We start from the raw sequence: 13,146 nt of genomic DNA, 5'->3' as shown, positions 1-13,146 counted from the left end.
ATGGAAAGGTCTGATAATGTTTCTATGGGAGTCTGTTATTTATTTCTTTTGCTAAATTTTATATTAGGGGAAGGGCTGAGGTTGGTTACCATGGCAACATTCTCAAAACTGCAACAATCCTATTATGGATGCTAAAACTATAGTCATTCTGGTGGGAGGGTAGCATGGGTAGTGGGTGGTAGTCTTTTTATTTTTATTTTATTTTATTTTTTTAAGAAAACCTCTCCCACTTCCAACCCATTTGCATTCATTTATCTTAAGCTTAGCCGTGTAGGGTACTGGAATGAGAAATGAACAGAAAAAAAAAGGTGTCCTGTCTGTCTCCATTAAATTTCTGTTGTTTTTTTCTGCTCCATTTGTAAGGATACCCTGCTTTCTATCTGATCTTTTATTCATTTCTTCACCTCATTTCACTGAGGCCTACTCTGTGGTAGAAATGAGTAAGATAGAATCTCTGTTCTCATTTCTTCTTTTAAATTACAAATTCCTTAAAGTCATTAATTCACTTCACTATAATTCAGTTAAATAAATATTTATGAGGACATACGCTATACCAAGCATCATCCTGGCATACAAAAACAGGGGTTTTGGTCAAAAAACATTGTTTTGTTTTGTTGGGCGGCACAGGGAAGGGCAAACTGCTATGCACTGAGGTGATTAAAATAAAATTTGACTGATGCTAACACAGAAGTATGTAACTTACTTAACTTTCCAGCCTGGAGATCAGAGGAAATATTCTGCAAGGGAGGCAACATTTGGGCTGATTCAAAGACAAATGGCATTTTCCATTTAGGGCTCTGGGGATGGGTAGGGCATTCCAAACAACTCTAGACCAGCAAGACTGGGAGTAGAGTGGTGAGAGAGCCCTTGGCGGTGTGAGATGTTTAAAAAATATGCAGTTGAGTGGTGTTGGGATAGTCTGGAGGTAGGGGTTAGACCCATCAAGAGATGTTATGTCTAGGAGGTTGGATTTTGGAGACTGGGAGCCATTGAAAAATTCAGAGTAGCAACTTGAACGTTCTGGTTTAGAAAGATCTTTCTGTTAGTGGTGGGTGGGATGGTAGATAATGAAGGGTAAGAGCAGATTGGATTGAACATGGAGATTTGAAAAGATGGCAAGTTTCCTCTTGGGACATAGTGAGCTTAAGATAAGCCCCACCAAATTGGATTGTCTAGTAAGCAGTTGGTAATATGGGTCCAAGAGTAAAGGAAATGTGGGTGGGCGCCAGAGACCTGGGTATCATCAGAGGCTTGTGGGTGAGAGGGAAGCAGCCAGAAGAGGAGCTGCTCATTATCATACCCTCACAGTGCCTTAACATGGTGTCTCACTTTGAGTAAAAGATTAATAATTTGAAAAAAAAAAGATTCTGAAGGATTGGTGTGAGTAGAGTCAAAAGAAGTGGAAGTAAGAGTCATTAGTAGAGAAGTAGAGTCATTAGATTCATGATTCTTCAAGATTCACCTGGGATTTCTAAACTCAACACATGGGATTTAATCATAAAACAGCCTACCTTTCTCCTTGTATTCGTTCTTTAAACCTGCATGGTGGGGCATGCCCTGCCCTGGCTCTGCTGGCCAGTCTTAGGAAATAAAAAACCTTTGCACTGCAAGTCACTGTGCTAATTCAGGAACTAAAACTTCCAGAGCTGGGCACTAATAAAAACTCTCATCTTAGAATTGAGGTCTCTTCCCCCTCCCAACATGGGCCTGCACAGGACTGCTGCAGTCTGGGGAGAAGAGATGGGTTAGCTTCTTCTGTCTTTCTCCATGGTGCCTTTTCACCCTTGTCTCCTGTTTGCTGGCCTCAGCTGCAGACTCCTCTCAAGCTGGAGTTGGGCTGGCAGAGAAGAGGAGGGAGGAAACAGTTAAGCCCCTACCTGGCTAGTGATGATTTATCCTTCTATTGTTAGTGCTCTCTGAATCTTGCAGATATGTAAAGTTGGCTTTTTTGGAGTTCTTCTGTGGAGTCTTTCTAGTCTTCCCACCCTCATTGCTGAGGATTTCATATTTGCAGTTCCCCGAGTCAAGGGCAATGCATTGCTCTCCTGGCTACAGTTTTCTCAACCCTGAGGATCTTGGTAGCACCAAGGTGCTATACTCTGCTGTGATGTTTTGGATAGTGTCTAAGCCAATCCTGAGATGGCTGTCTCTAGCACATAGCCCACACCTTGTTCCATGGGAGACAGCTCAAGCATCCTCTTTTAAAATGTATTAGCTATTGTTTCTTGAAGTCTCAGAGAGAATATTTGTCAGAACATCTTGTTGCATATATATATTACTACTCTCTCCTTGTTTCTTTTAAACTTTCCCATCTTGTTGTAGAGACAGTTTTGTTACACGGAGGTAGGACTGGCTGCTTCCAGGGTGGATTTAGTGGATGATGAGGGTGGAACCAGGTAGTCTTTGTGAGGATTCCGTGTGTACCTTCCACGTGGACAGGGCATCCTTAAATGAGAAGCTGTGCATCTCACAGGAGCTCAGTTTATAAGACTGATCTCCTCCATGCTAATGACTCCCAATCTCTTTACAGCCCAGACCTCTTCCTGAGATGCAGACCATATATCTGACAGCTTACTGGGCTTCTCTGATGAAAATGTTACAGACTTAACTCACATCATTACCATGAACTCCACTGTTCATCCTGAGTACCCATTCATTTTCATGTAATTTCTCTTGAGTCTTAATAAATGGCATCTAGAAAATCCACTTAATTGCTCAAATCAGAAACCTGGGAGTCATCTATAAGTTCTTAAGCTCTTATGCACTGTGGGTGCCCCCTTCAGCAATCTAGTGCTATCTATGGACACTTTTCAAAATGATGTTTTTAAACACAGAGGACCATTATGGAAACCAGCGCTATGAAAATACCTTTCTATTTTGGGTGATTTGGAATCTGCGAATTTCCCCTTTTCTTTTACCTCTCACACAGGTTTAGTTTCAGTCCCCAGTCACTTGGGTAGCAGACTCATTTCATCTTGTCTCACTTCAATGCTACTTTCTTCATTCAGGCCTTCATCATCTGTCACTTGAATTTTTGCAGTTAAATCTTTAAAAGAATTTGTATTGGAACATTTCATATATGTACAAAGTATACAAAATAGTATAATGAAACCTCATATAGCCATCACCTAGTTTTGACAGCTATCAACCCACTTTCTACTTCCTACTTGATGATGATGATGATTTTACAGGTTTTGTTTTTTAAAGTAAAATTCATAAACACTGAAGGGAATAAATTTTGGATATACAGTTTGGATTCATGAATCCATAACCCATCCTTCATAGCATAAAACCTACACCTTTATGAAGAGACAACTTCCCAGAAAGTTCCTTCTTCCCTTCCTTCCAAGTCCCTTTCCAGTCCAGCTTTGCCCTTCAGAGGGAACCACTTGATTTTTTTAAAAACCTTAGTTTAGTTTTGTGTGTTCTAGAATTTTATATACCTGGAATACAGCATATATTCTTTCATGTTCAACATCTTTCACTCGGCATAATACATGTGAGATTCGTCTATATCACTGCCTGTATTAGTAGTTCATGACTGAACTACTTGCTGAAGATTATTCCATTATATGAATAAACTACAATTTGCTTGTGAATCTTCTGTTGATGGACATTTAAAAATTTTTGCATATTGTGTCCCTGAACAGTCTTGAAGTCTTTTTGTGGGAAAATGTTTTCATTTCTTTTGGATAAATACCTAACAGTAGAATTTGAAGATCAAAGGGTAGGAATAATGTTGATTTTATAAAAAATTGCTAGATCTTTTCCAAAGGTACCACTTCACTTCCACTAGCAAGGTATGAAAGTTCTAGCTATTCCACGTCTTCACTGATATTTGCTGTCAGTCTTTAAATCTGGCCATTTTGATGGGTGCATAATGGTATCTCATTGTGGTTTTATTTTGCATTTCCCTGGTGACTAATGATGTAAAGCATTATTTCTTTTTTTTTAAATTTTATTTTATTATGTTATGTTAATCACCATACATTACATCATTAGTTTTTTTTTTTTTCCCTAGGCAAAGAACTTTATTAACTTTGTTTCAAACTTTTTTCCCAGGCTTCTTCAGCTTAATTAGCTGCAAAGAATGAATTGTGTATAAGCAAAAACTGAAAAGAGCTGTAGTGTCCAAGGGGCTTGGGCTTAAAAATATTAGAGATCTAGATTTTATCAGATCCATGAACAAAATTTTAAAAAGCAGTCATAATATAAAATAGCAACTCCCAGTAATTTCTTCAAGTTTTATCTTCTTCAGAAGTTGACTCAATTCAGTTTGCTTCATTCTTGGAAGCTTCATCAAAATTCTCCACAAGATCTGGAACTTCATCATCCTCCTCCTCTCCGGTAGCAAGTGGTGCTTTTCCATCCACAGATTGTTTGGGGAGAGCTTCAGCCAGTCTTCTTCAACTAGTCAGACTGTCTGCACCAAGTTGGTTTAAGATCCTGGGTAGCATTTCTGTCAGCTGCTTTGTCCCAGCATGGCCTGGAATGGTGAAAGTGTTCACTGCCAGCGATGCCTGAACTTTGGGGTAGTTAGAGGGGATCACTGTTCCTTGGTCTGTGAACATATTCACTTCTTCAATACCAGAGATATTGTTTACTCCTAACTTCTTTAAGGAGAACTGAAGTTTTTTATCATCTGCTGTAGCTGTTCTATGAACCACCTTCTTCTTTCGGCGGGCAGTTCCTTTCCCACCAATGCGCACTTGTGCTTGCAGTTTGGTGAGTTTCTCCTGGTTCATGACAGTTTCTTTCATCTTGGTGGAGCGGAAATGGGACCACGTGGGGGAATAGGGTTGGCGCTCAGGGGGTCTCGGGTGGACCAGCTGAGATTAGGTGCACACACATGGGGATGCAAGATGGCAGCTAGAGGACATCATTAGTTTTTGATGTAGCGTTCCATGATTCATTGTTTGCGTATAACACCCAGTGCTCCATCAATACGTGCCCTCTTTAATACCCATCACTAGGCTAACCCATCCTCCCACCCCCTCCCCTCTAGAACCCTCAGTTTGTTTCTCAGAGTCCATAGTCTTTCATGGTTCGTCTCCCCCTCTGATTTACCCCCTTCATTTTTCCCTTCCTACTATCTTCCCTTTCTTTTTTTTTTTTTTTTAACATATATTATTTGTTTCAGAGGTACAGGTCTGTGATTCAACAGTCTTACACAATTCACAGCGCTCACCATAGCACATACCCTCCCCAACGTAAAGCATTATTTCTTATTGGACATTCATGTAATTTCTTTTGTGAAGAGTCTGTCCAAGCATTTCTTGCTTATATTTTAATTGTTTAAAAAAATTTATTAGTGAGTTTTAAGATTTAAAAAAGAATTCTGGATATAAATCCCTTATCAGATATATATTTGGTGAATATGTTCTCCCCATCTGATACATACCTGTTCCTTTTCCTAATGTTCTTTTTAATAAACAGATACTTTTAATTTTTCTTTTATGGTATTGCTTTTTATATCTTGTCTGAGAAAACTTTACCCTATCTTCAGGTCATGAAGATATTCTCTGTTTTCTTCTAGAAGTTTTATATGTAAGCTTTCATATTTAAATCTGTGATCCATCTTGAATTAATTTTTGTGCTTAATATGAGACAGCAGTTGAGACTCATTCTTTTTCCACCTGGGTATTCCAGCATAGTTTGTTGAAAAGACTCTCCTTTATGGAATTACTTTGGTTTCGAAGTTTCCCATCTGTATTCTTTCTTCAAGATTGTTTAACTACTCTAGATTCTTTACACTTATATTTCCAATTAAATTTTAGAATTAGCATGTCAGTTTTTATTTAAAAAGCCCTGCTGGGAAAAAAACAAAAACAAAAAAGCCCTGGGATTATGATCAGTGTTGCATTGACTCAAGAGGTTAATTTACATGCATAGTTTATTGGTTAGCCAGGGATTTGGGGGGATTTTATTTGCAGATTTTAGGGCTCACTCCCTTTGTGACTTCCTCCCTTCCAACATTTCCTCCTAACTTTCTGACAGTTCTGCCTTCCCTGAAATCATCTGACATCTTGGTCAAGAAAGGAAGTTGTGGTTTTCTGAAGCCCCAGCTTTGTGTGGATTGGGAGTGCCTTCGGCAAGAATTTGCAAATTTGCACATTTTATTCATTGCCTTTTAATGGTTATCTTTGCTCCAAGTTTTTGCCTGACCTTGGTCACTTTTCAGTGCTTTTGAGTAATATTTTCTTGTCCAGATTTTGTCATTGTTATCAGTGTCATTGTTATCAGTTGTTATGCCCAAGGTGCTGTGCTATTAGGAGCAGACAGCCCCGTCAGCTGCCATACAGTGGTCTCCTTGCCTCCCCTCTCACACTTGAAAGCCCAGAGTGAGCTTTCAAAAATGCAAACATGAGGGCTGCCTGGCTGGCTCAATCGGCATGGGACTCTTGATCTTGGGGTTGTGAGTTCGAGCCCCATGTTGAGTGTAGAGATTACTTAAAAATAAAATCTTTTTAAAAAAAGCAAACATGAGCAAACCATTCCCTAAATTAAAGCCCATCAATGGCTCCTCATTGCTTTCATTGTTCCTCATTGTTTTCCCATCTTCTTTTTCTGGATTCATCCGTATTTATCCCATGTGCTTTCTGACTTTATTGAACCATTTGGCATTCCCTAGACACACCCTTCCCTTAAAAATCTCCCCTCCTTTGCAGGTATCATGGTCCGGGCCTCAAATGCCTCTACCTTCATAGCCTGGCTAACTACTAAGGTCCTTTAAAAGTCAGCTCAAAGTATCAACCTTTAAGAAAAACTTCCTCAAACTGGGTTACTCATGCTTTCTTATATTCCCATTGTTCTTGTTATATTTTAGTATCACGAAGCTTGTCAATTGTATGTAATTGTTCAGTCACTTATTTGTCACCTCAACTATCAAGGCTGTGAGGTCCTTGAGAATAGGGTCTTACTTATGTTTGATTACCCATCACCTAGCATTCATGTGAAGGAAAGACAGGCGGATGGATGGATTATATAGTTAAATTATGGTTGCATTGTAAATTGTAGGTATTTGACCATCCCAAAATATTTTCTCCAGTCCTCTTGCTCATGGGTCTGGATATTTAAATGCCAATGTGAAATTAACAAGATAAAGTTAGAACTGCAGAAATACCTCAATTATCTAGGGCAATATATATATATATCCAGAGCAAAAAATATATATAAAAATATACACAGTTGATTGCATGTTTGTAAGTGTGTATGTGGGTTTGTACTCTTTGTTTTAACTTTAATTACAAAAACAATAAATATAAATAATGCTATATAATACTATGGTTTATATAATGTAATGATATTATATCATTATAATATATAACTTTATATTTATAAATATATATATTTAAAGAGAATAAAGGATATCTATGAGTAGAAAGCAATGACAAAATAAATAAAGAGCCAGTGGTGCAAAACATTTCACCTGTTGAGATATGATTTTTTTTTTTTTAAAGATTGTATTTATTTATTTGACAGAGAGAGAGAGATAGCGAGAGCAGGAACACAAGCAGGGGGAGTGGGAGAGGGAGAAGCAGGCTTCCTGCTGAGCAAGGAGCCCGATGTGGGACTCGATCCCAGGACCCTGGGATCATGACCTGAGCTGAAGGCAGACGCTTAACGACTGAGCCACTCAGGCGCCCTGTTGAGATATGATTTAAAGTGTTGTTGACACGAAGAAAAAGGCTGATAATGATTTCAGAAATAAAGCAGCCTCTTGAAGCTTTCATCTTCACGGTTGGCCAGTGATACAGGGGACACTGACGGAAGCTTAACCGTAGCTGACGCTCCTGTGGGACACAGGGAGCCCAAATCTTTGCACATTTACTTGGACTCATCCATCTTTATTCTTTTCTTTTCTTTTCTCTTTTCCTTTTCTGTTCTTTCTTTTCTTTCTTTCTTCCCTTCCTTCCTTTCTTCCTTCTTCCTCCCTCCCTTCCTTCCTTCTTCCCCCCTTCCTTCCTTCCTTCCTTCCTTCCACTACATAATCATATAGGCATTATTTACTTTTAAATGGATTCTTTCTTGGTGGAATCCCAATTTAAAATACTGCTTTCATGTAAGTTATTTTTGGTGGGCAGTGACTTTTCCACTTAAATTTATTTATTTTTAATGATGCCACAATCTTCCATATTACCATCTTGTGCATCAACTAAGTTGGAAAGTTCTCCTAATTTTTCAAAGGCCTTTCCTTGTAATTAACAATGATCTCATTATTCCCCCTTTTCTCTTGCATTTTTTCCTTCTTCTCCCCTTAGATTAATCTGTGAAAATTATCTTTCTGTGTTCATTGCACTTTTCCCTCGAGCCTCCCCACCGTACACCTGGACCTTCAGGTGCCCCTCCTTTCTTACAAGAGCCTGTCCTTTCATCACACTTTATAGCACTGATGCACCACTTCATCCATTAAGTTCACCTGCACTGATCACAAATAGTTGACTGCATGTTTGTAAGTGTGTATGGAGGTGTATGCTCTGTTTAAAAAAAACTTGTAGTTACAAAAACAACAAATGTATTATTCATATAGAATAGATAATAGAGAGTAAAAACAGGAAGTTTCTCCTTTAAATACACCTGCCCCAGATATACCTCTTCCCCCACCCCCAGGGGTAACTGTATTACCATTTGTTGTGTTGTGTATCTTTCCATATTTTTTCTAAGCATCTATGAATGCACATGTGTACTTATATATAGCAAGATAATGATGAAAATATTTGCCCACTGGTATGGGAATGTAAATAAATATATTTAATTCAGCACTTAAAAATATGTTCTGTTCTCTGAGCATACTAACTATATATGACTGCCAAGAGTTATAAGTTAGAGGGCAAATCATTCATCAAATCATTATGATAATTTCCAAAGTTGGCACAGTTCAGCTGTCTGCAGTTAGGGGATAGTGCTATATGAACCATCATTTGAAATAGGGAAACACATGAATCTGTTCCACAATTTACTCATTGCATTGATAAGCATTGGGTTATTGAGCCCAGCGTTTTGTTGTAGCCGGAAGGTGGCTGGACATGCACCTGAATGCATGGACGTGGGGAGCTGCTGTCTTAGCCCCCAGTCAAGTGCCATCCTAGAGACTGCTTGCTCCACTGTCTCATCACTGCTGATCTCTGGGCCCTGGCCCAGTCACCTGCCTCTGTGGCCACCACTGGACAGAGTCCTTGAGTGATTTGTAAACTCAGTAAGCATAGGATTTCTGTTTCCAAATTGATATGGAAGTATTTAAATAATTTAACAACTGGCATGGTTGTACTGGTGTAATCTTATATATCAACCTTGTATTAAATTCTGTGTGTGTGTGTGTGTGCGTACCCAAGCATTTATGCATCCGCAGACCCCGAATCAGGGGCACAGCAAGGTAAGCAAGAGCTAGGAATGGCAGAGGTACCTGTGTAGAAAGTAAGGGAGAAGAGGAAAGACTGCAGGTCCAGAGAAGTGTCAGGATTCACCTGCCTGGCACGAGTGTCTGCCTATCAAACTTGGAGAACATTTCTTGAGTGTTACTGTTGTTCCTCATTGTCCTTCCAAGGATACTTTGCATTTGCCTTTTTTCCGAGCATTAAAGATCACAAACTGCTCTGCGTGATTTTCAACTGCTTTTCCTCCCTTATGTGAGAAGAACTAATCCTCAGCGAAGCATACGTTTTCAGGAGTCAAGGAGTTAAAAAAAAAAAAAAGAAAGAAAGAAAGAAAGAAGGAAGAGAGAAGTGAGTCAGAGAACTTCTGCCTGTGTGCCTGAGTCAGCTTAGTGTGTTTAAAAAAAAAAAGAAAGAAAGAAAAAAAAAAGCAAAGCTGTGTGCAGAGACCTGCCTGGAAAAACTGCTGAATGGAAAGATTTGAGCATAGCTTTTAGACTTTGATGGCGAATTCTGATGTCTTTTCAGAAATGGTTAGCAGGCACTAATCCTGCTCCATGACATCACAGAAATCTTGACTCCTGCTGGTCCTTCTCATTCTCTTACTAAGCCCATCCCACTTCTTTATCATATAGGATTTGAGCACAAGGGAATCGGGGAGAGAAGGAGGGAGTAAGGCAGGTGGAGCTGCTGTCCTTCCCTGGCAGGCCAGTTTCCCTCACAAATTAGGTGGGTTTTTTTTTTTTTTTTTTTTGGAGGAGGTGCCATTTGGTAAAGGTGACCCGTGAGTACTCGGTTACTACCAGCAACTCCGACATGTGGCACCGCTGGAAAGAAAAACACCCCTGGATGGGGGGAAGGTTGAGTTCAATTTTGTTTCTATTGTCGGGGTCGGGGGAGTTGGGGGGAGGGTAATGGTAAGTGTATCTGTTGCAGACGCATGAACACGCAGCAGAATAGTGGATGTGATTTTATTATATTCATGTACATACAGGTGAGCATTTTAGTTCTATTTACAGTAGGGGAAGAAACCCTTCAGAGTTGAAGATCTGGTGTAGTGGAAATTGCTTTGAAGATCCTCGTTTCACTGTTTTCACCAACATGTAACTTTCTGAAATAACTCTCTATTTGACTGACCTTTTTCAAAGCTTGATTTTTAAAAAAAGCAGTTTGGAAAATGGAAGCTAAAACGAATTCCTCCTTTTTAAACAGGGAAACTGCTTTAGATGTGCTTTTCACGTTGCCCAAATTATGACCATCATTTCTTTTTGATTTAATATGGAACCTGTTGGAGAGTTTAAATACAGCCCACATACAGGCCACTTTTAAATGCTGTGTGTGCTTCACTATTTTGTTTTCATAAAAAGTGGAATTTGTCTTGTTTGAAATAGTGATTACTTTCCCCTACAATCTTAGCAGATGCGTCCGCTGAGTGTTCTGTGTCAGGCTGTGGGTCATTCCTCATTAACTTGTCTTTAAGGGGTAGATGAGTGCGTGTTCTCACCTCTCCAATTAAATGATGTCTGGAGGCGCCAGCCCAGGGCACGGATCCACCAGAAGACTTAATCATACATGTTCTTATTATTAAATGCTGGGTAAAGCAAAGTTCACTTTTTTAGAACTAAAATTGCTGTTGAATGTCAAAGATCCTCTAATCAGAATCAAGTAGAATTTTATTTGATTTGATTTTTTTTAAGATTTTATTTATTTATTTGAGAGAGGGAAAGCACAAGCAGGGGGAGCGGCAGGCAGACAGAGAGGGAGAAGCAGGCTCCCTGCCGAGCAGTGAGCCCAACGCAGGGCTCAATCCCAGGCCCCCAGGACCATGACCTGAGTTGAAGGCAGACACTCAACTGGCTGAGCCACCCAGGTGCCCCTCTAATAGAATATTAAAACATTGGCCCAAATGAGTCACCCATTTGGAAATATTATAAGGCACTCAGGTAAGAAATAAGTTTAAGTGACTGAAAAAAGTTTGGCAAAGTTTCATGGAGGCAGACTTAGTTTATAAACCTCGGATGTGTTACTATACATAATGTCTATGCACTTAGAGGTTTGATTTTTCTCACCTTCTAGACATCTTCTTTGTCATGATAGAAAGAACATGGATTTAGTGTCCAACAGTCTTGGATTCAAGTCACTGTATCACTTCCGTAGCCTCTGTAAGCCTCAGTGTCCTCATCTAGAAAATGAAAATACTGCCTACAGGTTTGCATTGGAATGAGGGTTAATTCAGATTAGTTCCATAAAATCTTGGTTCATACTAAGTATTTAGATAGAAAACATCAGTTTCACCATTTTTCTCGTTCCTTGGTTGTTATTATTTGTTTGTCTGTTTGTCTTTCTGAGCTTTGGGTTTCTTCTCCAATTTAGGTAGAAGGTGATTTTCCTGCAGTATCGAAATCTGGATTCTGCTAACAGAATTTTTTTTGAATTGGTCTCTTGCCTTTTCTCAACAAATAGCCACCTATTCAGCCCAGCTCTCTGATCAAGATCTAATTTCCAAGTTCCTGTGTTGCCCCATTGGATCTACTGAGGCACCATGACAGGGATGTCCCTCAGGGTCACCATTTCAGGGCTCAAGCATTTCCTGGGAGTCAGGTCACCTTATCAGGCTGACTCCATAAAGCAGTAATCTGTTTCTTTGGCAAATAGCCTAATAGCGTCTTTGCCAGTTCATCATATTTATCCACTCTGATCAGAGTGAGTATTTTCCCAAATTGTCATGCCTTTGCAGAGGGTTTCCTACCATTATGTGCTATACATGTGGCATCGTTTTATGCTCCTACTTTTGTTTTTACTAATGTCAGAGAAACCCCATTATAAATAATTCCAAGGGATTTTGCCGATTATTTGACCAGTTCAAAATAAGAGGACCATTCCCCAGACCGTGGAGCTGCTGCAGTAGACACTTTGCAAATGTAAAATGGGGGTACAGTGCCATTGCCCTGTGGGTTCCATCGTGTACAGAATGGCACCTGCTGAGAGAAAGTACAACGGGGATCAGATCTGTGCATCTGGCAGTCCTCCCCATCCTGCAGCATGAACTCCGAGCACTTCATCCCATTATGACACTGACTCACTCTTCCTCTCCACCCCCATTGTGTGGTGCTGATGTGCTCTGTCCCCTCTAATTCTAGGGTTGCACTGACTTCTGCCTTCTGCACCCTGAGCGGGAAAAAGCTAGTCTCCGCTAATAAAAGTATGACAACAGAAGTGCCACCACTTTCAATGTGAACAATATATATTTGCTGAATGCATGAATACAACAACTTGGAACCACTGTTGGCAGTGTTCCCAAATATTTTTGGCCTATTTAAGTAGAGAGACATGAATAATTTGAAACTGGCATCCTTGTTTTCTTCTTCTTCTTCTTCTTCTTCATCTTCTTCATTAGCAATAAATGTGATGGAACCTTAAGACAAATTCTCACAGTTAGGAGTGGTTGCGCCTGGGCAGGAGGACCAGCAGCAGCAGGTCTGGGGACTTAGGCTCTTTATTAAAAACCTGCACACTTTCTTGATCAGATGTATGCATGACTTTTTTTTTTTGATACCTCCCTTAAGTAGGCTCAGTTCAGTTAAGGTAAAATCTATTGAGTGCCTTGTGCCAGACATTGTGCTGGTCATCTGAGCCTAAGGATGAATAAGGACTAGCTCTTGCTTGTGAGTTCACAGTCTAGTTGGAGAGACAGAACAGACCAGAGGCATATTTAAATAATACGATTCTGGCTTACAGAGAGGTAACCATGAAGTTTGAATTGGTCTCTTGCCTT

At 39.8% G+C, this 13,146-nt stretch overlaps 1 protein-coding gene and 1 pseudogene across 2 annotated transcripts in view; one reads left to right on the top strand and one right to left on the bottom strand.

Moving 5' to 3' along the window:
* The window catches only part of DGKI (diacylglycerol kinase iota), a 431,941-nt gene that overhangs the window by 52,934 nt on the left and 365,861 nt on the right, over positions 1 to 13,146 (top strand). The window lies entirely within an intron of this gene.
* Positions 4,272 to 5,980, bottom strand: LOC110582744 (annotated as a pseudogene).

The sequence above is a fragment of the Neomonachus schauinslandi genome, chromosome 12 (genome assembly GCF_002201575.2).
Source record: "Neomonachus schauinslandi chromosome 12, ASM220157v2, whole genome shotgun sequence".
Lineage (NCBI taxonomy): Eukaryota > Metazoa > Chordata > Mammalia > Carnivora > Phocidae > Neomonachus > Neomonachus schauinslandi.
The sequence above is the reverse complement of the archived record's forward strand: the minus strand, read 5'-3'. Positions and strand labels throughout refer to the sequence as shown.